This window comes from Schistocerca americana, chromosome 1, assembly GCF_021461395.2.
Source record: "Schistocerca americana isolate TAMUIC-IGC-003095 chromosome 1, iqSchAmer2.1, whole genome shotgun sequence".
Lineage (NCBI taxonomy): Eukaryota > Metazoa > Arthropoda > Insecta > Orthoptera > Acrididae > Schistocerca > Schistocerca americana.
Window position 1 is genome coordinate 704,769,633 of NC_060119.1, and position 25,951 is coordinate 704,795,583.

The 25,951-nt window shown below is 45.3% G+C and overlaps 1 protein-coding gene across 2 annotated transcripts in view; it reads right to left on the reverse strand.

Annotated features, from left to right (window-relative positions):
• Positions 1-25,951, reverse strand: part of LOC124609704 (proton-coupled amino acid transporter-like protein pathetic) — a 328,159-nt gene that overhangs the window by 193,512 nt on the left and 108,696 nt on the right. Inside the window, exon 1 of one of the 2 annotated variants that reach the window (XM_047140094.1) lies at positions 3,534-3,625. The exons of the other annotated variant lie outside the window; for it this stretch is intronic. The gene's annotated coding sequence lies outside the window, so the exon portion shown is untranslated. Of the gene's footprint in view, positions 1-3,533; positions 3,626-25,951 lie in introns of those variants that run through there. 2 annotated transcript variants of the gene reach the window in all.

Here is a 25,951-nt window from a genome sequence, read left to right on the forward strand (position 1 = left end):
TGACAGTCCGTCGCCGTTTATTGCGGCATAGGTTAGGTGCGAGTCAGTCACTTCTGCGCCTACCTTATATTATGTTATGTTATGTTAACCGGGGACCTAGAAAAGACGGAGAGGCTCCGTCCCCGCCGCAGCCGCAGTGGTCCACAACCCCACGACGACTACCGCAGTCCACTTCACCCCTCCGCCGTCCCACACCGAACCCAGGGTTATTGTGCGGTTCAGCCCCCGGTGGATCCCCCAGGGAACGTCTCACACTAGACGAGTGTAACCACTATGTTTGCGTGGTAGAGTACTGGTGGTGAACGTGTACGTGGAGAACTTGTTTGCGCAGCAATCGCCGACATAGTGTAGCTGAGGCGGAATAAAGGGAACAGCCCGCATTTGACGAGGCAGATGGAAAACCGCCTAAAAACCATCCACAGACTGGCCGGCTCACCGGACCTCGACGCAAATCCGCCGGGAAGATTCGTGCCGGGGACAGGCGCTCCTTCCCGCCCGGAAAACCGTGCGTTAGACCGCACAGCCAACCGGGCGGGCCCACCTACCTTTGACGAACGTATAGAAACATGCTAGACGACAATGCTGTATGGAATGACGCCACTGCGGACAGAATGGCATCAGATACTGTGTTCGGACGAATCCACGTTCTGTTTGTCTGAAAATAATGGACGCATTTTGTTTGACGCCGACAGGGGGAGTGGCACCACAGTGACTCATACAGTGCCAACTCGAGGCCTTATGGTGCGCGGTGCTATTGGGTACAACCACAAATCACAGCTGGTGCGAGCCCAGGGCACTGTGACCAGTATGACCTACGCGAATGACATCCTGCGACCCATAGCCATATCCTTTTTGCACAAAACCCCAGACGCCATTTTTCAGCAAGACAATGCACGGCCACATGTTGCTGCACGAACACGCCAGATCACTACGCATGTAGCCGATCGATAATGTGTGGGATATGGTGAAATGACAGATGCGACGCTGTGACCCAGTGCCAACCACCACAGATAAAGTTTGGAACCAGGTAAATGCGGCAAGGATGGCTATACGACAGGGAGCTATTCGAATCTTATACGCTTCGTCGCCATCACGCGTGGAACAAGTTGTCAGGGCCCATGGCGGACCCTGTGCTTACTAGGTAACAGGACACATGCTGAAGCGCGGTAACTGAAGTGCTAATCATTTCTGCACAACATGCTAATGTACATTCCTGTAAATGTGAACGCCCTATCTCCAGTCGTTCAAGGTGTTCTGTTTTTTTCTGAACATGAGTGTATAACTATTGACACAGTCCGCTCATAATAGTTTAGAAAGTTTGTCGCTGCAGTGTCGGAAGCAACGAGTGCACGAATTTCGCATCTGTTGATAAATGCGAGCAGGAAGAAGGCTTTCCACAGTTGGAATTACATCCAGTTATTACCGAAAGGCTCTTGTAATGGTGACAGTACCTTCGTTTCCAACACCAGTAACTCTATGCTGCTTGACAAGATGAACCTACAGAGTTCGTTTCGTCTTGTTTCTCCCGAAAGTAAGAATGGGTTATACTAACGTTTCCCTGTAGCTAAACGGCCTGCTTGGCCCTTAGAGTGCAATGATAAGTTATCATAGCGTCATGAAACGCATTATGACCTTTCCGATTAAAAACGTAATGAGTGCAGCTCCGTACAAACGAGGACACACTCGCAGGTGTAGTAAACTGGATGATTCGGAAGTCGTTGTGTAACGAAATTTGAAGAGAATATGAATTTGAACAAGTTGGAAAACGAATACAAAAATAAGGCTAAATCCGTGATAAAACCCGAATGTTGCAGCATTAGGCGACTGAAGCCAGAAAAGAAGAATTAATTTCAACTTGCAAAGGTATTTGACGACTAATGTAAACGGCTTTATCATTGCTAGTCAGAAGCAAACGAATTAATGTCGTTATCTCACTGAAGTCGTAATCATCGTTGTGTTAATACTGCAAGGCACCAGCAAGGTCACAAGAACATCTGCGTGGATGCAGTATGCGCAGCGATATCACCGGCCTTGGGGGTCAGTTGAATTCGCGATGCGATCAGTTAGAAAAGAATAGGAGTTTTAGTTGACCTGGAGGCTAACGAAAGCCTCACACTAGTCAAGCCAGCAGAAGGTGCTAACGCTGGTGCCCAAAAACTATCATTTGAATAGTCGTCGTAAACGTGTGTGATCACATCACAAATAGTTATCACGTACGAAAATTTTAAGAAAGAAAAATAGAAAGTAGTTGGCGTTATATTAATTGCGGCGCTTTTTAACTCACCTCTTACCGTCGAACTGCTAAGCATTATTCGCCTAAGTTAGATAAACAAAGCACTGCAGTGGAGTATCATTGATCTGGAGGTAGCGACGCCACGACGACATTAACAACACTGGTATTTGGCCGGCAAGTGCACGAGATATGGCGAAGTAGATTTCTCGACAATCCGATCGTACGTCAGTGTCCAAGTTCACCCAAAACTCTCATTGTTGAAAGTGATCCGTCGCAGGACGTGGATACCGGACGTGGTTGGCCCGCTGGTGTTAGGTGAGAGAAATGGATTTAGCCTACACTCTCTCTTTTCGCCTTCAACGCGGTGAGAAGGAATAGAGCCACTGCGTCCGAAGGAAGAGATTCTTCACGATTAAGCGGCTGAACAACTGTCCACACTCTTCCAGCCAACATGCTGTACGACTCTTCCTTTTCACCCGAGCACTCGGAGAAGTACGACACTGTCAGTACTTACAGTTTACAATACAGTGTGCCAACTGAGTAAGTGTCGGCCGGTTTCAGGACAGCTCCTGCTGGATTTAGAAAATAAAAGAAATTGACACAGCGCGGTTGTTCACTTGTAATCTGCAGGTGATAGACTTCCGATATTTCAACAATTATATATGTTCACTTAAATAATCAGTAAATGAAGTAAAAGCGTGTCGGCAAGTTCCAGTAAAATGTGCACTACAAATGGAAAAAGATGGTTTATTTTCATGAAACTTTGCTAGACTAAACTTAGGGTGTCCCACGAGCAATGGTCAACATTCAGGGATATGGCAGGAACGATCATTCGAAGTACAAAATTCTAGTAAACATGAGCTCTGAGATGCATGCATTAAGAGATATGAGCAGTTGTTCGTCTTTCCTACTGCGAAACACGTTTCCTCTAGTGAAGAAGTGGCCGTAGCTCTTAAAATATGGGCTATACAGCCCATGTTTATTGGACATTTTTTCCTTGTTTTTGTCCGTACTCCCTTCTCCCAAAATATTGAAAGCAAAGAGATTACAGTTGAAGAGATTTATTTCACAGTATCGAAGATACTGTAGCGTTTAAGGTATGTATTTTAGAAGCCATATTTACTAGACTTTTTTGCTTCGAATGATCGGTCCTGTCATATCCCTGAGTATTGACTATCCTCCTGGAACAGCCCGTATATTATTTAAAAAAAGTAGCCCTGTCAGCGACATTTAGGAGATGACGGCCAACGGCTTTCGCAGGGCAGACAGCTGGAAGTCAACAGAGAGCGAAAGAACTGACCAGTGTGGGGCAGAGAGGTGTCGGCGCCTCTGAGATGTGGCGGTAAACTGCACAGCCGCCAGCCGCCACTGCCCGCCCTGGGGGACTGGCCGGCCAGCGCCGGGGCCACGCGGGCTATCTGCTGCTGTTACCATGGAAACCATATCTGCAGCCTGCCCTATCTGGCGATACCCTTTGACGGGCAAGACGTTGGTCGTTTACAATAAAAACGTCGTATTACGCAATCTGATGGACCCATCGATCCGTGAGGAGTACCGACCTACGTAACTGCGCACACTGACGCACGTTTCAGCACTGCTGGTCGACTTGGAGGTAGCCGTTCCGAATCTCAGCGGTAGAAGAAAGTGTTACTGGTAATATTTACTCGATCAGAGTATGGTAGGTGGGACGTAAACTTATCGAATCTAGACTGTGCGCCAGTTTCTCCGCAATGTTGATGGAATGTAACAATCATATGAGGGGCACTCATTAAGTTTCAATTTTAACCTCGAAAAAACTCTATCTGCGAGTACGATATTGGTGATAATGATAATCCTTCTCTACATATTCACTCGTCGTTGCGACATATTTTTTTCCCAAACGATTAAAGACGTGACCGCGGCCTTGGTTGTAGCAGTCTGCAATGTGGCTATTGAGGACACGTTCCACCTCGAAAATCACGTCGTCGCCTTTGTGAGAATGTCTGCCACGCAGTGTTTTATTCTTCCGAGGAAAGAGGAGGAAGCCACTGGATGCCATGGCAGGATCACAAGGGAGGTGAGGCAATCGATGGCCCAAACATGCAGCACGTGTGGCTGTGTCCTGTGGGGAATAGAGCTAGAGCGTTCTGGAGCAACAGTACCATCTCTGGCAACTTTCTACGACGCTTCCCATTTACATGCTCCCGTAACCTCGTCAGGTGGTATTCGACAGGGACGGTTTATCCCTTACGTGCATAGCCGTGGCAGTCCCAAAAAAAGCTAAGCATCACCTTGTCCGATGTTGGGACTTCGTCTTTTTCGGCGGTGATGAATCAACATGTTTCCAGTGCTCGCTTTACTCCTTTGTCTTAGACGGATAGAGAAGCCATGTGGATTTCCCTAATGCAGCTGCGCATTGCGACATTTCCTCCACTGCAGTCTCCATCCAGCGGGCTGTTTCAGTGGGTTATGAACAGTTGAACCCAGCGGGCGGAGGGTTTTGTTATGTTCATAATGTCGTGTAACATATTGAAAACTGATCCGTGAAGGATTTCCACCTCTTCTGCTACGTGATACGTCGGTCTTCTGACACCAGGGCCTCCACTTCTCTTGAGATTTGCGGTTCCTCATAGAGAGGTGGTCTGCCGTTTCGTTCTTTGTCATTCAGACTTGCTTGACGGCACTGGAAGCGCTAACGCCACCAAACCAGTATACCATATGATTGATGATATTGCCGTTCACCTCCACCACCTCCACAAAACACCATGTGATTACCGTCACCGACTTCTATATTAAACGAGGGCCATTCCAAAACTTCTGCATACTGTAAGGTAGAATTAAAGAAAATAATTATTTTACTGAATACATTTCCATGGCTTCAACATAATCTTCATTCTTGTTTATACAGCTTCCCAATGTTTTGGAATCTTCTGTGTTCCGGATAGGGCACCTTCACTGTTGAGCTGTCTGTTTACTCGCATCAGGCCTTCTTTGCTAATTTTCTGGCTCAAAACATTTTGCAGAAGCTGCTTCTGGCCTCCTATGCAATTTCCTCACATGATTGTCGTTGATCCTCTCTCAGAATGCCATTAACAATAATATGATAGATGTCGTCTGTTGAAGTTGACGGTCTTTCACTTCTTGGATTGTGCTCTGTGCTTACCCTACCTTCACGGAAACGAGAAGATCACCGTGATATTGTGCTACGACCCACTACACTATTCCCACACACCTCCCTCAAAGCGTTGAAAATTTCCGTAGGTATCTTTCCACGTTAGGATTCGATTTTAATGTAGGAACGCTGGTCGCTACATGTAATCCGACCTCATCAACATCTACATGGATACTCTGCAAATCGCATTTAAGTACCTGGCAGAATGTTCATCCAACCACCTTCACAATTCTCTATTATTCCAATCTCGTATAGCGCGCGGAAAGAACGAGCTCTGATTTTCCTTATTGTATCGTGGTGATCGTTTCTCCCTATGTAGGTTGGTGTCAACAAAATATTTTCGCCTTCGGAGGAGAAAGTTGGTGATTGGAATTTCGAGAGAAGATTCCGTCGCAATGGAAAACGCCTTTCTTTTAATGATGTCCAGCCCAAATCCTGTATCATTTAAATGACACTCTTTCCCATATTTCGCTATAAACCTAACTCGGTTTCAGCTTCCATTTTACAACTGAATTACTCACGGCGCACCCAAGCGAACCAGCAACCACATATGCAACCGTGATACCTAAAATGTTGCTCTAAACTGACATGAATTTCAACTTGAACACGCCACCGTAACAATCAAGCAAGCGCAATGTGCAGGATTTTTCAAATGGCTCTTGTATGCACAAAATTACTGGTGAAAGTGATGAACAGGCAAAAGGAAGAGGGGCAGAAGAGAGGAAGGAGTCAATGCGTCGTGATAAATGGTGGACAGATATACTATTTATAATAGGCATGTTTTTTTATGATGAAGAAAAACGTTTTGTAGATATACTCGTAAAATGGTTGTCTGTGCCAATACTCAGTTGGGTTTTGAGCCTTATATTCCTGTACTTCTAACCTTTGAACGTAATATTACATTTATTTCTCCATAACTTCTTTGTGTCTATTTCAATATGGTTATCAGTAAGTTTTTTTTCTTGTGCCTTTGTCCTGCATCGGCGCGGGGTCGGCACGGCTATTAACGGATTTGGCGTGGTTAGTTTAAGGGGTGGCCGGATGCCCTTCCTGTAGCCATCCCGTTACCTCCCTCCCCTCCCCCTGCCAGGACGGAATAAGAGTAACCCAGCTGTCTCTGTGGGTAGTGTAATTCACAAGAAAGTAAGCGAAAGTTTAGTAAATGTTTGCAACTCGTGTAGTAGTTGACCACAGTATTATTGCACCTGAGTGTGAGGGTGCTTCGGTCGGCTTACCTTGAGTTACGGCGTAATTGGTGTTGGTAATATATATACAACATACCTGAAAGCATTGATAGTGGGATGTGTTTTTCTTAGCCGCCACTCTACTTGTTTTCTGTAACGTCACCGCGTGCTTCCGATAACGACCAGGGCAATAATATCGTGGTTGACCGGGACTTTGGTACAAGCTCGGTATTCACCTAGTAGGATGTGGAAAACCGCCTAAAAATCACGTGAAGACTGACCGGCACACCGGCCCTCGATGTTAATCCGCCGGGTGGTTCGATCCGACGCCTGGGTATCTTCCTGTCCCGAAAGTGGTTCTTTAACACGCACAGCTGGTCGGGAGGATCCTTATCAATATGCTCATTGACAGTTTACCAGTTTGTGTATAGCTGAGCGATCTTAACCAATATCTGCACCACCTGTTTCGTACAATACTTTTACGTCAGTCAGTCAGTGGGTTTAGGAATTCATCTTCATATCTTTAGAGTTTAAATCACTTAATGCGTTATTACAGAATATTTCTTGTTTTGTACCCACATAAAATGAGGCATCGTAATTTGTGTATATGGGCGTAAAACAGTCACATATCTTTGAAAATGACAATCTATGTACAGTTAGAAGCTGTCTCTGTTGTGTTAACATCTCTTCAGTCGTGGCTAATGCTGGCCTAGAAAGCTAAAAAGCCGTTTCAGAGCGAGGTATAAAGTAAATATTGTGCAACATTAATACTGTGTATTTCAGTTTGTAATGTGTCTATGTTCTTTCCAGTGCCGAAGAAATATTCCATGAATAACACATACCCCGTCAGTCCAAAAACTTTCGAGACGAATTAATAAAAAATAGGGAATCATTGTTGGTGTTTCGGAAACTTGAGACATAGTCTCCCCGCACTTCAGTACAATGCATAGAATATTCATACAATAAAGTGAAATTGTCAGAAAAATTCTTCTTTTGGACGCTGTTCAAGTCGTGCGTCACATTAGCTTGAATGTCGTCAAAGCGTTGGCCCTTCAAGTGAGTTTCTGCACTTCATCGTTTTAAGTTGGATTCGTGTCGATAAGTTCAAGTCTCATCAGCCGTGAAGATTTTTGACAGAAAAGAGCTGTCCGCGTTTTTCATTCCAATCATGTCGCGACAGGCGTCCAAGCGTCGTTGTTTTTGTTCGGAATTTATGGTGCACAAGCCAAACGTTACACACACTATTATCTTCTTGAGAACATTCTGGAGAGTGCCTTGAATAGTTAACTTAGAGATGTTGCCCCATTGCGATCTGTGACACAACAAACGTTGACACATCACAGTCGCACTTCTACTACTTAAGACTGCCTGCTCCCAACTGACTTTGCTTATACGCTACAAATAAAATCATCAGTCTCGGAATTTTTTGGACAGACAATGTTTATTAAATTCGCATCATTGAGCAAGTCGTTCACCACAACTGATGAAGCCCTTTTAACTTTCAGTTGTTTTGCCAATGTCTCTTCTGTGTTTATGTAATAATGTTATGTAGTTTGAGACAAATATGAACGCGTATTATGAATTACAAACAATGTAGTGTCGAAAGCCTATCATTATTCAAAATGGCTCTAAGCACTATGGGACTTAACATCTGAGGTCATCAGTCCCCTAGAATTAGAACTACTTAAACCTAACTAACCTAAGGACATCACACACATCCATGCCCGAGGCACGATTCGAACCTGCGATTCTAGCGGCAGTGCGGTTCCAGACTGAAGCGCCTAGAACCGCTCGGCCACAAAACGGCCGGCCCTATCATTATGTTAGCAAAAAACAGATACTAGTAGAAGGGAGTTACGGCTTGCTCTCACTCAGACTCTAAGATAAAGTCATTGGTCCGGATCTATATTAACTTTCTGTAGTGCTCTCCGCGTTCCAGACACCAAGGCTACAATCATGTTTGCTCGAGGGCTGCTGTTGATAAATCTTTATAGTTATAGAAGTTTTTTTGTTATGAAAAGCGTATATGAAAAAGACTGCTTCACTTAAAATGGAGGGAATTAAATGTGTTGAAATGGAATGAATGGATGAATGGCGATAAATCACTTAGGTGCAATGATACGAAATGGTGTCAGTGTAAAGTGTCTGGTGATAACGAAAATTTGTGTCAAGCCTAGAGGTGTGATAAGAGCGCCAAACGGTTAAAGCGAATGCTCGTTATAAACAGGGAATCGGGGTGCAAAATTTCAGTAATCACTACAACTGCGTCACCTACGTCCTCAAATTCATAGACTCTGCGACGTCGGCGGATCGCTGACGACACTGTTCTCTGAAATAGCATCAGACTCTGGACGTAGTTAGAGGATGCTTGGACTGGAGTGAAGACAGCTGCCGAATATAATGTTAAATGTCACATTTTGAAGTTAGTTTTCTACGTTTACATAAATACTCCGTAAGCCATTGTAGAGGGTATGTCGGAGGGTGCGTCGATCCAGTATCTTCAATGTTCTTCCCTATTCCGTCCGAGGATTGAGCGAAAAAACGACTGTCTGTATGCCTCTGCAGACTCCCTACTGTCTCTGACCTTTCTCAAGGTCCCTACGCGAGATACACGGTGATTGTAGCATAATGACCGCACAGCCATCTTCAAATGGAGGCTAAATTTACCCAAGAGCTTTTCGAGAGAACTACGTCGTATTTCTTCCACGGATTCCCCTTGTGTTCATCGAGCATTACTGCCACATTTTCGTATTGTCACCGACTTATTACGATCACAGCGTTGGGTCTCAGAATTCGGGCGATGTCCGTCGTTATACGTTCATTACCGCAAGTAGTCATTTTGTCCAAATCTCTAACAATTCCTTTTGCATTCAATTATGATTCGAAGCAAGCCAAGGAAAGTGCTATGACAGAGGCAAAAAGATTAATTGCTTCTAACAGCTACTGTCGAAGAAAAGCAGGGAGTATTCCTTACCTCAATGAACGGCAGCGAAAAAATGAGTCTTAACGAACACCTGGCTACTCCGTGCGCGAATTCCGTCAGAAATTACGGCCGAATGACCATAATACCGTCTGTGGCTGAAGTGTTATTTAACGTTCGTGTTCCCAGCGACTGCTGGAACCAAACTGCCTCAGAGGAGGCGCGACTAACGAGGAAAACGGCTCAGAGGAGGCAGATAACAAACAATATGAGTATGTCAACTGACGGAGCAATAAATATGCAGCGAGAGAAACAGGGTCGACAGCAAACTGCGACCGCAGACAGGTGGCGCAGCACGGAATGTCACCTCACGGGCGTACCTCACCCCACCCCACCTAACCTCACACAGCCAAACGCACGTAACTATTTACACTGCCTTATCAGTAGCACCGCAACAGCAGCGAAAACGAGGAATGCGGTCTAGTCTAATGTAAGACTGCAACTCTGCTTTCATGTACATGTCGGCATTCCAACTTTCCCACAAAAAGAAAACGGGTTCTGTTACTTCATATTATCATCTTCATAATCCACCCCCTAGACGAGGTCGCTAATCCACGGCTTTGTGGTGGCGCTCGACTGTGATTCGCCTGTTCAAATGGTAAACCCGACAAGGGGAAAAGGGTTGCGACGTACTGTTACCGATCACCATGCATTGGCAGCCAGCCGAAGTGGCCGAGCGGTTCTAGGCGTTACCGTCTGGAACGGAGCGACCGCTACGGTCGCAGGTACGAATCCTGCCTCGGGCATGGATGTGTGTGATGTCCTTAGGTTAGTTAGGTTAAAGTAGTTCTAAGTTCTGGGGGACTGATGACCTCATAAGTTAACTCTCATAGTGCTCAGAGCCATTTGAACCATGCCTTGGCACCTATGTCCGGAGCAGGGTCAGATGCAATGAGTGCATGAGCTAGTGTCGATGGGTACTTGTGCTCGGCGCGCCACATGGTGCTATTCTAAAGCAACAGCCTATGTGGCGGTACCGACTTTCACTCTCACCCTTTCTCTCATTGTCATCAACAACACAAACATGAAAAAAAAAATGGTTCAAATGGCTCTGAGCACTATGGGACTTAACATCTGAGGTCATCAGTCCCCTAGAACTTAGAACTACTTAAAAGTAACTAACCTAAGGACATCACACACATCCATGCCCGGGGCAGGATTCGAACCTGCGACCGTAGCGGTCGCGCGGTTCCAGACTGAAGCGCCTAGAACCGCTCGGCCACTCCGGCCGGCTCACAAACATGACCCTAAACTCTTACACAACACACACACACACACACACACACACAAACAAACACACACGCGCGCGCGCGCGCACGCACACGCACGCACACTCGCTGCCATCACTTGCACTTCGGACGGATGACACTTACTTAGGTTATTTTATTTTATGATCTCTGTATTACAATAATTCTTTTTAATCTAAAGTCACTTTATTATATTGTATTTAAGCAAAATGTCGAAAGTTTCATCCATTACGTGATCTACATCTCAGAATGTGTGCAGTCACAAATCCTGAATACTTCTATCGAAACAGACATCAAATAAAGTAAGTCCGAAACACTATACACTTCGCTAAGTGTTCAAACACTGTTCGAGCAGCTCCTAAACAGTTGACCAAGTCATGAAAGGGGTTAACACCGGAATCTAACGTCGAAATAGGGAACCTGTTGACTACTCAAAGTCTTACTGGATGGACGTAATACGCGGACGAAAGTATAAAGTGTTGCACCATCAAGCACCACTGCGATATTTATCAAGAGTTTTGAAGATGTTATTCACATAACGAGTATTAATCTTTCGTTCTAAACGGAACTAACAGAAGTGGTTCAAATGGCTCTGAGCACTATGCGACTTAACTTCTGAGGTCATCAGTCGCCTATAACTTACAACTAATTAAACCTAACTAACCTAAGGACATCACACACATTCATGCCCGAGGCAGGATTCGAAACTGCGACCGTAGCGGTCGCTCCGTTCCAGACAGTTGCGCCTAGAACCGCACGGTCGCTTCGGCCGGCACGGAACTAACGTCCATCATCAACACCACTATGAGTTGTGACCCCGAGGGCACAAAAACACTTTTTTTTTCGTAATGGAATGGAAGCAAGCAGCCTCCGAATTCATCTAGAGGAATTTCTTAGCATGCGAGAAATGCATGATATGTCACTTCATGAATCTTGATGGCTGTGGGCTGGTATGCAAGTATATATCTTCCCACAGCCCCGCAGGTATGTTCTACGAGTGACATCAGGAACCAGCCACGTCTGTTAGTGATCCGTACACTCTTCACGGAGTTCGTGATGTGAACAGTGTTGTGAGATCTGGCGTTATCTTGCTAGAATATACCGTTTCGTGCTCTGCTCGTGAAGGCAACGACAACAGTGTTCACTATTCTTTCTACATTCTGTCGAGCATCCAACCTTCCTGCAACTGCTACCAAGTCGGTCCTGTTGTATCGAGTAGCACACCACGATTCCCAGAGTCGGACACATGAGAGTCTCGAGAATCACTGATTTCTGTGACCTTTCACGAAGTCGTCTACGAACACGTTGTCGTAGAACGGACGCCAGAAGCACAAGCGAACTCATCGCCGAACACCACAGACGGCCACTCAGTGTTCCAGTTGACTCTGGCTGTACACCATGCAAGTTATGTGTTACCTGTGGCATGGTAAACGACGCACAGCAACTAAAGATCTGAACTCAGCTTCGTTTCCAATGGCTCGTTGTGACATTCTGCCTGTGTAAGCTTTACCCAGATGTCATCTGTTGTCATCCGTCTATTTGTCAGAACCAATTGGACAATTCTACGACCTACTTGTGGTGTAGACCTTCTGGAAAGTTCAATCCTACTGTACTTGCCGCATTGTAGTTCTGACTCCATCCCACCAGCACTCGCTCTCCAGTCTTCGTAGTACAGCCAACTGTGCGATATGTCGGTGTGATGGTCTCATGACCCTCATGCCAAAGATTCGACTTTTCTAAGAAAGTTCGTAAATGGTGGGAAACTGCACGGGCGCATCTGTGCACGCTGTGTTGCGATCTCTGTCTGTTCAAAATGTTCAAATGTGTGTGAAATCTTATGGGACTCAACTGCTAATGTCATCAGTCCCTAAGCTTATACACTACTTAACCCAAATTATCCTAAGGACAAACACGCACACCCATGCCCTAGGGACGACTCGAACCTCCGCCGGGACCAGCCCCACAGTCCATGACTGTAGCGCCTTAGACCGCTCGGCTAATCCCGCGCGGCGATCGCTGTCTGAAAAGAGTCAGAAACGGTGGACACACTGAGCAGCCATAATGCACTCGCACCATTCTGCATGTGTAGGAATGGCTTTTTCCTGTACTGAAAATACTGAAGTCAGTCTCGTGTATTGACTAAATTTTAATTAACCTGTTTTACTGGCACGGAAATACTGGAGCATATTTCGTAGCTTTCGGAGTCAAAGCGCTCAAGATGCAAAAATTTTCATTTTCGTAAAATAAAGAATAACTACCTTCAGTCGAGCACTAGGGCTCATCTTCAGGTGCTTTGACAGTCTACATTGATTTTTTTTCAGATTTAGGATAGTTGTAATCTTACCAGTACCAGACTGAACGTTTATTGAAATACAATGACTATTGTGACTGAAGGCGGTTCGTCTTTATTTTACGAAAGTAGTACAGTCACGGAAGAAACACTAACAGCAGTGGTTATAAATTAATTCCCATTCTCGACAGTGTGTTCACAATATGACACTTGATTTCGAGTATGTATGACTACCGTAACGACTCATGGATGACCATGCGCTCGGGGTGCTGATAATGATGAGACAGAAGAGCGGGGCTGCGGGAAGCGGTGAAACTTGCGAGACTGCATACGCAGAGTCCCTGAGTCAGCCGGTCTCCGCTTGCGGGCCGCCGTGGCACGCGAACTGTTATCACGGCTGCGGCGGGCGCCTTCTGGGAAACTTCAGCTGTTGCGGTGACACAGATTTCGTAGCAGTTTTCTGGTATTTTCAGAACCTTCCTCTCGTATCTACAATTTGTAGTTTGCCTCATAATGCGAATATTGTTGACAGCAGTATGGTTCAAATGGTTCAAATGGCTCTGAGCACTATGGGACTTAACATCTATGGTCATCAGTCCCCTAGAACTTAGAACTACTTAAACTTAACTAACCTAAGGACATCACACAACACCCAGCCATCACGAGGCAGAGAAAATCCCTGACCCCGCCGGGAATCGAACTCGGGAACCCGGGCGTGGGAAACGAGAACGCTAGACAGCAGTATGTTTTGCCACAATAGCAATCAGTACTTCACGGCACGTAGCTATAACCATCCGCTTATTAATGTCATTTTTTGTCTAGCCACTTCTGACCTCTTTCAGCATTTCTTTTGTATGATCAGAGAAGTGTTTGGATGTCTACGTTTCTTTGGTACGTACTGTTCAGGCGATCATTACCTTTTGATGCGTTGAAATCCGACTGTTATTGTAAGAGACAAATTTTCATTTATACCTCCACCATGTACACTACTGTTCTAAAGTATTGCACATGCGTGCAGAATTTTAGTGCAGAACCTCTAAAAATCCATTTGTCTCTCAAATTTCAAATAATTATGAAAGCTGGATCGCCTACAAGTGAGAAGGAATACTGTATCTGTACAATGACGTGCCATGTCATTGATGATATCGAAATTAAATATCAAATATTTTGATGAAATTTCCATTTAATTTGGCCGTAGTGTAAAATATTGTGTATCACAAGTACATTACTCAGTAGTCACACTTTAAATGAACTTAGTATTTTGTTGGACCTTCCTTGGTCCTTACAACAGCCTTCACCCTGTTGGGGACGGAGTCGATCAATGGAAATGAGCGTACGGCGTCAGTGGCCGGGAGTTCCCAGTCGGGACGTTCGGCCGCCAAGCGCAGGTCTTATTGAGTGCGACGCCACATTGGGCGACCTGCGCGTCGACAGTGGGGGTGAAATGACGATGAGGACAGCACAACACCCAGTCCTGAGGGGAGGAAATCTCCTTCCCCAGCCGGGAATCGAACCCGGGCCCCCGTGCATGGCAATCCAACGCGCTGACCATTCAGCTAATGGGGCGGGGAGTCGATCAATTTTCTAATGGTACTAATGTTAGCTTCATGGTGCCATACTTTCACAGGCCCCTTCAGCAGCTTCTGTTTTATCGCAGGCTTCAAAATGATTCAAATGGCTCTGAGCACTATGGGACTTAACATCTGTGGTCATCAGTCCCCTAGAACTTAGAACTACTTAAACCTAACTAATCTAAGGACATCACACACATCCATGCCCGAGGCAGGATTCGAACCTGCGACCGCAGAAGTCGCGCGGTTCCGGACTGAGCGCCTAGAACCGATAGACCACCGCGGCCGGCCGCAGGCTTCTTATTCTGAACCCATCTCCCAACCAGTCGCCACAAATTCTCAATACCGAATTTTCCGGCCACGGATGTTCTCTGATACCCAGTTCAGTCATGAAGAACGAATCTGAAATGATAGATTTCAAGGATATGTAACTGCAGTAACAATTGAAATTGTATGGCCAAGATAGAATAACCAAAAACTCACTTTTTTTATGTGGCATGGAGCCAGGTCTTGTAGGAAAATCCACTGCGCATCGCGGAAAGTATCACGTGCAGTGAACATTAGAGAGCGCGGAATCACAACTCTTTATTGATCACGGTTATTGTTCCCTGAATAAAGAGTAGTCTTGCGACACCTTGGCATGTTTATCATTACCGATGGAGCACGTTTCATGGTTCGCTAAGGCACTCAGGATACAATTTTTCATTGTATTCATACCTGTCGGGCTGTTGTCTGTCACGCACCGTGGAAAATGGGCTCTCACCTGAAAATACTACAATTTTCCAAGGTTCTTTTGTCCAGTTTACGTGCAATCTGTCCTAAGCCAGTCTCCTTTTCCTCTTTGAAGCAATTAAAAATGTCTTCTTCCTGGCGACTCTAGCCAACATTCCCATTGCACAGAATCTTTTCCTAACAACTGATGAGCTGGAATCAACTGCTGTTTTCTCTTATTATTCTTCTGTCAGTTCAACTGACGTAGCACTCCTGTTTTTCCGGCATTGTCGACAATGTATTGTGTCCTCCCAGGACGAAGAATTGCGTGGACGTCCGCTTCGTCGTAAATTTTCAAAAATGTTGAAATGTGTGTGAAATCAGTCCCTAAGCTTACACACTACTTAACCTAAATTATCGTAAGGACAAACACACATACCCATGCCCGAGGGAGGACTCGAACCTCCTCCGGGACCAGCCGCACGGTCCATGACTGCAGTGCCTAAGACCGCTCGGCTAATCCCGCGCGGCCGTAAATTTTCCACTTTCAGCTTTTGCAGATTTCGACTCACAGCTGACCTCGGACAGTTTACTCTCTTCGCAACTTCAGTGTTGTTTAGGCCTTCGTTGTGTAAGACTCGATGCACTTTTTCTCCTTCACAAGCTTTCACCATGATGGAAAGTGCACACGCCCTGAGAAGGACGAAAATTTTTAAAAAATACAGCACTACTTCCATATCATAGCTAGCGAAAGCCAAACCTCATTTAACACGGAGCACTTTTGAGGCAATAATCGGCAGTAAGAGATCACATTGTTGCTAGGCATTGTCGCGAAGCCTTCCCCCCCCCCCCCCCCCCCGCCAAAAACAGACACATACACATTTCTACGTAAATGTGTGACTGACAAAAGAACATCATTGCAATCAAGGGCGTGCAGTACTTTAGAATAGTAGTGCACATTCCGTAGCTCCTGCACCATAATCGATATGTTTACCCTGCATTTAACCTCCCACAATTTAACCAAAAATTTCAAAAATAAAAGTAACGTTTCCATCTAGACTTACTTCTTTGATATTTCCTTGCATTATTTTCCCCGCCACATTATGACACTGCATCGAATGGTTTCCGTCCTTGTACAACAATAGGCATCGCGTGATGGTAAATGGAATAAAAACAACGGAAACTGGCTGCTCTAAGTCTCCACCCGACTCTGGCACTGGTCTACTTGTTCCCCTCCTCAGCTGGAGCAACGCCTGTAGGCGACGCCCTTGGCAAACATGTTCAGTCACAGATATGTCTGCGGCACGACATTCATTTGTCACAAGACCCTGGCTTTCTGTGAGAGAGATTGCGAGAAATTATGTTAGCACAGCTCTCCAACATTGTCTTATCTGTGTGTGTGACGAGTGCGTGTGTGTGTGTGTGTGTGTGTGTGTGTGTACGCATGGCTGAACTCTGGATCGATATGTGGGTCACCGGAGAAGAAGCACTTCCACTCCATCTAGGCAATTTCCAACAGCGCATGTTCAACTTATCATTGTAGCTGTTTTCCAGGTATCGTGTTCAACCGGCTATTATGTGAAACGGGACCCGCAGGATACGGTCGTCGTCTCTTAATACAGCCAATTTCGCACAACTTGGTCCCCTAACAAGCAACATAGAGCGTCTGTCTAAACATGGATGGCGCTTATTCTAGAGATTGAAACCGGATGCATTTATGGTTCAGTATGTCACCGGTTAGTAACGAATCACTGTCCCACAGTTCCTCGTCGCGCCGCGCTGTAGACGGACAACCTCGTTCAAGCACACTAACAACGTAAACACTGAGTACAGTGGTATTCCTATTCACCAACTCTACTTTTGTACCGTACTCCACCATCGGGCGAACTGAGAGGGAGCAGTGATTACGAGCGTTCATTCGTAATCTGAAAGAGCGGCGGGTAAATTCCCTTCCAGCCATCTAGATTTACGTTTTCCGTGGTTTCTCTAAATTGATTAAAGTGAACGTTGATATGGTTCCATCGGAAAGGACGCGGGCGATTCCATTACCCGCCTTGTTCCGCCCAAGCATAATGTTTCGTCTCTATGCAGCTGTGTCGTTGACAGGACGTTACACTTTCAAACTTCCTTTGTTACTTTATCTTACGTCACGGAAGTTTTGAATGAGTATGCTACGTTTGGTGTAGTCATAAATATTTAATTATGTATCTGTAGAGTGCTGTCCTAACATTTTCTACATTAGATTGCAAATGGCATATCTATGCTCTTACAGCGTTGAAAAATATGTTGTTGCTAGCAACCACACACAAGACAGAGCTAGAAGGATCTGTTCTGGTATTTGATGGGCAGATACAACTGAGGCACTCTTCTCTCTGCCTGTTTTTATAGAAAAAGGACTTTGGAACCAATGGCATTTAGGACAAGAATATAACAGAACGTACTTCGATGCCAGCTGCGTGATTTCGGGGAGGCCTACCGCCGTTATCTGAAGAAGTACGAGGCGTCAGTTCGAGCATGGCGATGAATTTTCAAACATCCGTTCCCCAGCACGCCCTACCACAAAGAATGGTCATATATGTAGAAATACGGGTGTAAGTGTGACGAGTGCAGTATGACAGAAATAAACATGTTACTAATATGAGCTGGTTATTTGGTCAAGTATCCGGATCTCAATTCTGCTCACCTAAGCAAGAAAGACGCCAATCGACACAGCAGGAAACTCATGCACCGGTAGCATATGCATGATGGCGTCATAAGCTTCTCTTAAGTGGTAATCCGCTGCGGTATCAAGGAATATATAAGGAAACGAAATTACCAGACGGACGTCTAAGTTTAAAGGATCTTTTGCTTCGTCATTCGCGCGTGGGAGGGATAAGGCAGACGTGTTTCTTGGTACGTCAGTCTTAACTCATTTGCTACGTAGAGAATCTACGATCGTTAAATGCTCCATTGTCAAACTTCTTCCTGTGGAACCTTCTGATACAAGCATTGACAATTGAACCTAATTATTAGAGTGGTGCATAATTTCGTAGCGTTTTTCGTTTGCATGTTGGTATTCCAGTTACTATGGGTTTATTTATCGATTGTCATTTTTTATTTGTAGTTCACTCATACTTTTTGGGCTTACACATTGTCATTTTGACCATTGTTACTGTATGAGTTTACACATTGACATTTTGTCATTTTGAGATACTGAGCGGCGCTATGGACGCTACAAAATGGAGTTCCAAGTGGAGAAATCGTACATACTCCGATGTATTCTTCTGTTTCTGTCCTACAGAGGGGTGACAGCAGCGGAGGCGCCCAGAAACATTGCGCTGTGTATGGGGGTAATGCCATTGGACAGAACACGGAAAGAAACTGGTTTCTTGTTTTAAGGAGGATCGTTTTGACGTTAGTGACTCTCCACGTTTAGGATGATGTTTGGGTTTTGATGAAGATCGTTTAAGAGTATCAAAAATTGGTTCAAATGGCTCTGAGCACTATGGGACTCAACTGCTGAGGTCATTAGTCCCCTAGAACTTAGAACTAGTTAAACCTAACTAACCTAAGGACATCACAAACATCCATGCCCGAGGCAGGATTCGAACCTGCGACCGTAGCGGTCTTGTGGCTCCAGACTGCAGCGCCTTTAACCGCACGGCCACTTCGGCCGGCCGTTTAAGAGTATCGATCCACAATGATGCACATCAGTGTATTCCAGAAATGGCAAATTTGATGAACCGTGATCATTCCATCATCGTGTGATATTTGCACCCAATGGGGAAAATTCAGTAATCGTGTGTGTGGGTACCTCATGCTCTAAGCCAAACTCATAAATATCAGCGGATGGAAATATGTGCATTTCTGTTTGCTCGTCATCAATTGGCTCGTGAACAACACCGACCATTCCTATTCTGTATCGTTACTGGTGACGAGAAATGGTGTTTTTATGCTAACATAAGGAAAAGAAAGGAATGGTTAAGACCAAACACCAACTCCCCGTATACTAACTTGGCGCATTCACAGGAGATAATGTTATGGCATTCACAAGAGATAATGTTATGCATCTGGTGGAACAGCGACGGTGTGGAGTACTATGAATTGTTTCTCTGATGTGGAACAGTCACTGCTGGCATTTATTGCTAACAACTGAGACGTCTTGCGGACGCAATCCAAGAACAACGACCTGGAAGACTGCATGAAGTGATGCTACTCCATGATAACACCGAGCCACATTCTGCTAGACTGACAAGAAATATTACACAGTAGTGGGGTTGGGGAGTCATCCGCACCCACTTTATTCACCTGATCTTGTGCCCTCAGATTTTCACCTTTTCCGTTTTCTATCGAACAACCTTGAAGGAACTTCCTTTTCGGACGTAAATGCACTCGAAACATGCCTCGACGAGTTCTTCGCCTCAAAACCACCTGATTTCCTCACTCGCGGAATCGAAAAGTTACGCCAGCGTTGACAGACTGATGTAAACAGTGAAGTCTGTATTACGTGTATTTGTTGTGTTTATTAAACTTATGGAAAAACGATGCAAAATTAAGCACCTACTTAATAAATGACAGTTGTATGATTCACCACAACTAATTTGTTCAGTGTTATAGTTTAACTTTATTCTGTGAGAATATCAAGTACTGAACAGCTATGGTAAGTAAAAAATGTGGGAGTTGTGGGTCCGCCTCGATCCGAACACTTTGTTCCCCCCAAACTAATTTCGAGGAAACCTCGACATTGTCAACTGGTTTTCTTTCATTCTGCAATATTCGAAATATAGAAATGTTATTTTAAATATTGCTTTGAAATAATTTTTCGTTAACATTGAATACAGCACCTGCTACCTTCCTTTGTCATTACGGGCCTATTGTGCATTGCGTCTACAGGACCTCATCTGCAACCTGAGAGTGCTTTTTTATTTCTGCTTAAATTAAGAGTTTGGGTAATGTTTACGTTCTAAAATTATAAAATTACATGTGTAATCTGAAGATTTGGTGTCTCTTAAGAGATCTGATAGATAAAATTACATTGTATTCCAATAAAGCAAATATCTGTGCCAAATGAATAGGACGAAACGCTGCGACAAACTCCCATTCATAACACTGTCGTTTTCTCGCAGCTGTAATTGAAGCATTCTCCAGTAAATTTGGTCTCCAAAATGTATAGTTAAACACATGATATAAATCTTCATTATGAATTGCACAGTTTTGTATATCTATACGTAGTAAATCCTACTAGTACAAAGACTTCTGGCAATTTAAAACTAGAAAATTCGTTGTGATCTCAATGTGTTCGAATTCATACAATATTGCAGCGCCTGCGCTCTTCTGAATTACGATGCAAAGTTTATTAGGACGTGCAGGCAATGAAATATCGTATTTATCCGCCGTCACTGGGCAAGCGACTTCCAAGCAAAATGTCTTTCCTGTAAGAGAGTATATTATATATAATGGATGTACGACTACAGGTTGTTGACGATATACGGAAGTTTGGGTCTGGCAGCGAGTCAAGCTCGGCTAGTCAAATTGTAAGGCGACCGCTCGCGGTAACTGGGAAAACCAGGTTCGAGTCCCGGCCCGCCACAAATTTTCATTGTCGTCATTCCATTATACAGCTGATGGTTATGCATACTCGCAACTGCGAATACATTATGCGTTTAGCTTCTGTCAGTCGTAGAATCGTTGTTCTTTTAAATGAGGATGTTCCTTTTCACACACGCGCAGTGTTGTAATTATTTCTAAGAATTCTTCCCATTTGTTCCCTTTGCGTTTAACACTTCGATTTTGATAACGTCAACAGGCTGAGGCGCGACAAATCGTGGATTCAATACTCGTTTTTCATATGCTTTGTTGGCAGCTCAGAAGCAAAAAATGGCTCTGAGCACTATGGGACTTAACATCTGAGGTCATCAGTCCCCTAGAACTTAGAACTACTTAAACCTAACTAACCTAAGGACATCACACACAGCCATGCCCGAGGCAGGATTCGAACCTGCGACCGTAGCGGTCGCGCGGTTCCAGATTGAAGCGCCTAGAGCCGCTCGGCTACCACGGCCGGCAGCTCAGAAGCAATCGAGATAGATTGTTACTTGAGATCCTTTAATTAATATTAGTGGGAGGTGAAATATACTACAAATATACGACGAAGCAGAACAGCTGATGACATGAAAACAGATTAGAGCAAAAATTAGTTCGCATAGAAGTGCTGAGTATTAGTCAGTCGGACGCAGAAATTTCTCTGTGCTTACGCTATATAGATATCAGTTCAATTGTCGGAAGCGAGGTGAAGGATGTGCCAACTTTTTTTCGAGTTAGAACCGGCGCTGCTGTTTGATCATGGATCCATTTGCGTAGAATTAATGTGTTACTGGCGATTATCATTGGTTTTACATTCAACCGGAAATTTTCGTTTGTGTAGCTCGAGGTGTGTTTTGTTTACTAAAAAAGGGTTTCAGAGAATATATGTTTTTCTGTCACCGCATTTGCAATCCGTGTAACTTTGTTACAGTCCTCTTCAATGCTTGGTGATACCACACAAACTGGATATTAATTTTTTACTCACCACTACTATATCTTGTCGATGCCTTGCCACGAGTCCTGTACGCGCCACAACTGTCATCATTGCCATTCTTAATGTTACAGTTCCTGTTGTAAAATGGCTCTAACCACTACGGGACTGAACATCAGAGGTCATCAGTCCCCTAGACTTAGAACTACTTAAACCTAACTAACCTAAGGACATCACACACATCCATGCCCGAGGCAGGATTCGAACCTGCAGCAGCGCGGTTCCGGACTGAAGCGCCTAGAACCGCTCGGCTACAGCGGTCGGCTTCCTGTTGTAACATAAACCAATACTCAAGTTGACAGTTGCATAAAAAACTGTCTGAAAATGTATGAAAAGCTTCAGAAATAGAACTTGCCTGTTATAGGCAGCATGTGGACCTTACGAACTGTTCTTTTGAAAAGAACTGGGAAGAAAGGCAGTAACTTTATGTTGTGTGAATTTTTGTGTGTCAATACTGAGAGTAAAGTGCAAGTCACCACACAGATCATGGAAATATTGGGTGCCCTCTTCTTTTAAAAGAAAGCATGCCTCAAGCGCCGTGTGTAAGAGAGTAGTCACCTCTGCGCCTTGGAGGATGAACATCATGGCCAGGTCGTAGGTGTCACCGTATGCGGTTCGCTGTCTCGCACTTCAGCCGCACATATCTCAGTAATGTACGAGGCCGGGGCTCAGCAGACACGTTACAGCACAAAGCCGTCACTGTTTTCTCAGTTCAGCTAATAACGCACTCGCTCTGCATGAACCAGTACGCGTAATGACTCTCTTGCTCTACGTCAGGGAAGTCTCCCACACCTGCCTGGTCAGGCGCACTTCACAGTAGGTTACACAAAGCGTAAGTGTAGCGTAGACTGCTTGCTTTTGTTGCAGATGTGATCCGACAAACGTTGCACCGCAATATGATGACGCGTGTAAGCTAGTCACCGAATGGATGCTGAGCATCCCGCTATGAGATGGTCGCGATAGCAAAATCTCACGACTAACCGGATCGGCCCGACTCCTGCCTATCTTTTGAGGCGTGCGCAATGCAGGTAACTCAAAGGAACGGCAGCGACTGGTGAGGCGGCGAGTGAGATAACAGTTTTGCTCCAACAATATCCAGGATGCCTTTCTGTGAATTCAATAATACTGATGACAGTAACAACAACAGTAAAATACCACAAAATATTGGACATGCGAGATTTTCTTAAGTACCTCCAGGACGCCAGCCAGAAGGTTAAAATATAAGGCATGTCCAGAATTTTCCGAATATCTGGTACACCTACTCAAACGATACATGCAATACGTATCAATTCATTAAAATATTGGCGTTTTAACGTCCCATCCAAAGGTGAGTTCGAGTGGAAACTGGGGCAGGAATAAATAATTTGGTGAGGTTGATAAGCTAAAAGAAATGAACTTGTTAACCAAATTGTTACATTTATGGCCTGACAGTGGGCAAACCTGGAGACGATGTTAAAATACCAGCAATGCAGCAACTAAAAAAGTTAAATTGATTATAGCCCGTTTCAGTTGATGCAAGGAAGGCAAAGTAAATAATAAATGACCTAATATAAAGCCTGAAACCGGTAGTCGACGCGATAAAGTTCTCAAAAGCTACTAGAGCTGTTTTTAGTTCATTTAATTAATTCATAAAAATGCGAACATTATGAAACACGTTTCAGTCTGGAACCGCGTGACCGCTACGGTCGCAGGTTCGAATCCTGCCTCTGGCATGGATGTGTGTGATGTCCTTAGGTTAGTTGGGTTTAAGTAGTTCTAAGTTCTAGGGGACTGATGACCACAGAAGTTTAGCCCCATAGTGCTCAGAGCCATTATGAAACAGAAATTTGTGGACAGTCGCCCCGCCATCCTACCAATCCTCTCCTCGCCCCCAATATTGGATCATATACTTGTGTGTACAATCGGCCCGATACTGGCTCTGATACTGACCCGACTATCGTAACGTCTGTAGGGATGCTGAACAGGGACTCACTCGTGTAGGCAACAGCGCACGGCTGACGAACCACTGAACGAACAAGTCGTCCCTGCTGAAAACGGCTTCCTTCTGTGACGAATGATTCACACATGAAAACTCCTGATAGATTAACAATGCGTGCCAGACCGGGACTTAAACTCGGGATCTTTATCTTTCACGGGCAGAGCTCTTGTCCGCGAAAGGTAAAGGCTCCGAGTACGATACCCGGTATGGCACACAGTTTTAGCTTGTCACGAAGTATCATACTAGCGCACACTGTGCTCTAGAGTGAAAATTCATTCCGGATGTATAGCTGACTGACCGCATATTCACTACCGTCTTGATGGATTCTGCGCACAGTACTGATATTACTTTTCCTGTGGCTGCAGTACGTGCAAGCGAGTTGGAATGAGGTCGTGGTCCTGCTTGTTCGACAGAATGTAAGTAAATATAGGTTATCGACGGATATCGTTTCTCCCAGCCCTCCTGAGCGAAGCTTCTGAATAACTAACCCGTGGTCAGAAAGTGAAGCCACGATTTAGGATCAACATAAGGACTAAAACTTAGCCACCTGCAATTGACTTGCCTGTAATAGGCCAGTGCCCATCCGTCGCAGTTCGTCCTGTAAACGACGACTCGACACCAATCGATCCACATGACCAACACAAATGACGCTTCTTGCTCTCAGTATACCAGAACCCTTCCTGCTTTCAACACCGGTCCATCTTCTGCATTCAGATGACGCAAGCCTGCTGTAGCGCCACCGGTTTGCTACAGGTGATTTTGTGAGCGCTACTGAAATAACAGTAGGTACACTCAACACTGGAGTCATGTTCTGTATTTTCCCGAGTCAGCGCTAATTCTTCTCATTTCTCCCAATTTACAAAAGTCACTGGGGTGTGGCACTCCGGCGTATTTGCCGGTGTGCCGTTACCGTCGTTGGCTAGGACTGGAAGCAGTTGGAGAAGCTGAAGTGACCTGCGCAAAGGCTGGACCGCGAGTCGGTTGGCGGGGCCCCGCCGCCCACGCCGGTGCATGCTACCTGCTGCGCGCCGCTCGCCGCCCACCGCGGCCCACGTGCGGACAGGTCGCGCCCACGCCACGCCACGCCACGGCCGCCGCCACAGGCTGCCGCTCGGCGCTCCGACGTGGGATGCCGCGCCACGCCGACGCAGCAAATGTTGACGCAGTTGCCGTGACAACATGCGCTCGCCGTTCTTTCGTTACCCCAAACTGCCGACCCTCTTTCGTAAAGTACGCTGTTTGATCGAGAGTATCCGGAAACCTCATGCGGAACTGACCACTAGATGTCACGACAGGTGGACACGGGAGTATAGAAGGAGGCAGGCAGTACTGCATTGTCACTAGAGAAGCGCAACAGCAGAATGGGTCTGACATTAGACTTTAGTGTCTTCGAACCTGAGTAAAACGTCCAACATGGACATTTCAGCCCTCCTAAAGCTGCCAAATGATGGTGATATAATTGTGAAATGGAAATGTGAATATTCAACAACAGCCGAACGAAGACCAGGTAGACCTCATGTATTCATGGACAGGGGCCGTAGAACATTGCGGAGGGCGGTTGTAAAAAAAAAAAAAAATCGTATGAAATCAGCGGAAGGAATCACTCGCGAGTTCGAAAGTGCTAGCGGCAGTCTAGCTAGCACAATGACTGTATGTAGAGGATTAAAAAGAACCGGGTACAGCGGTGGAGCAGCTCCTCGTAAGCCACACGTTTCTGAAGTCAGTGTTAAGCGACACTTGAGATGGTGTAAAAGAGACGCCACTGAGCACTGGGTGACTGCAATCGACTTATTTGGAGTGACGGATCAGGCTATACCCTGTGGTAAGGGGTAATGCAATGGGAGGGTTCGGTTTTGTCCAAAGTCTGGAGAACGCTGTCTGACATTTGTAGCGCCAACGGTGAAGTATAGGGGTGGTGGTGTTACGGTATGGGAGAGTGTTCCGTGGTTACGGTATAGTTCCCTCACTGCGTTTAAGAACACGCTAAATGAGGAATACCACAAAAACATTCTACAGCAATGTGTACTGCGTACAGCAGAGGAGCATTTCGGAG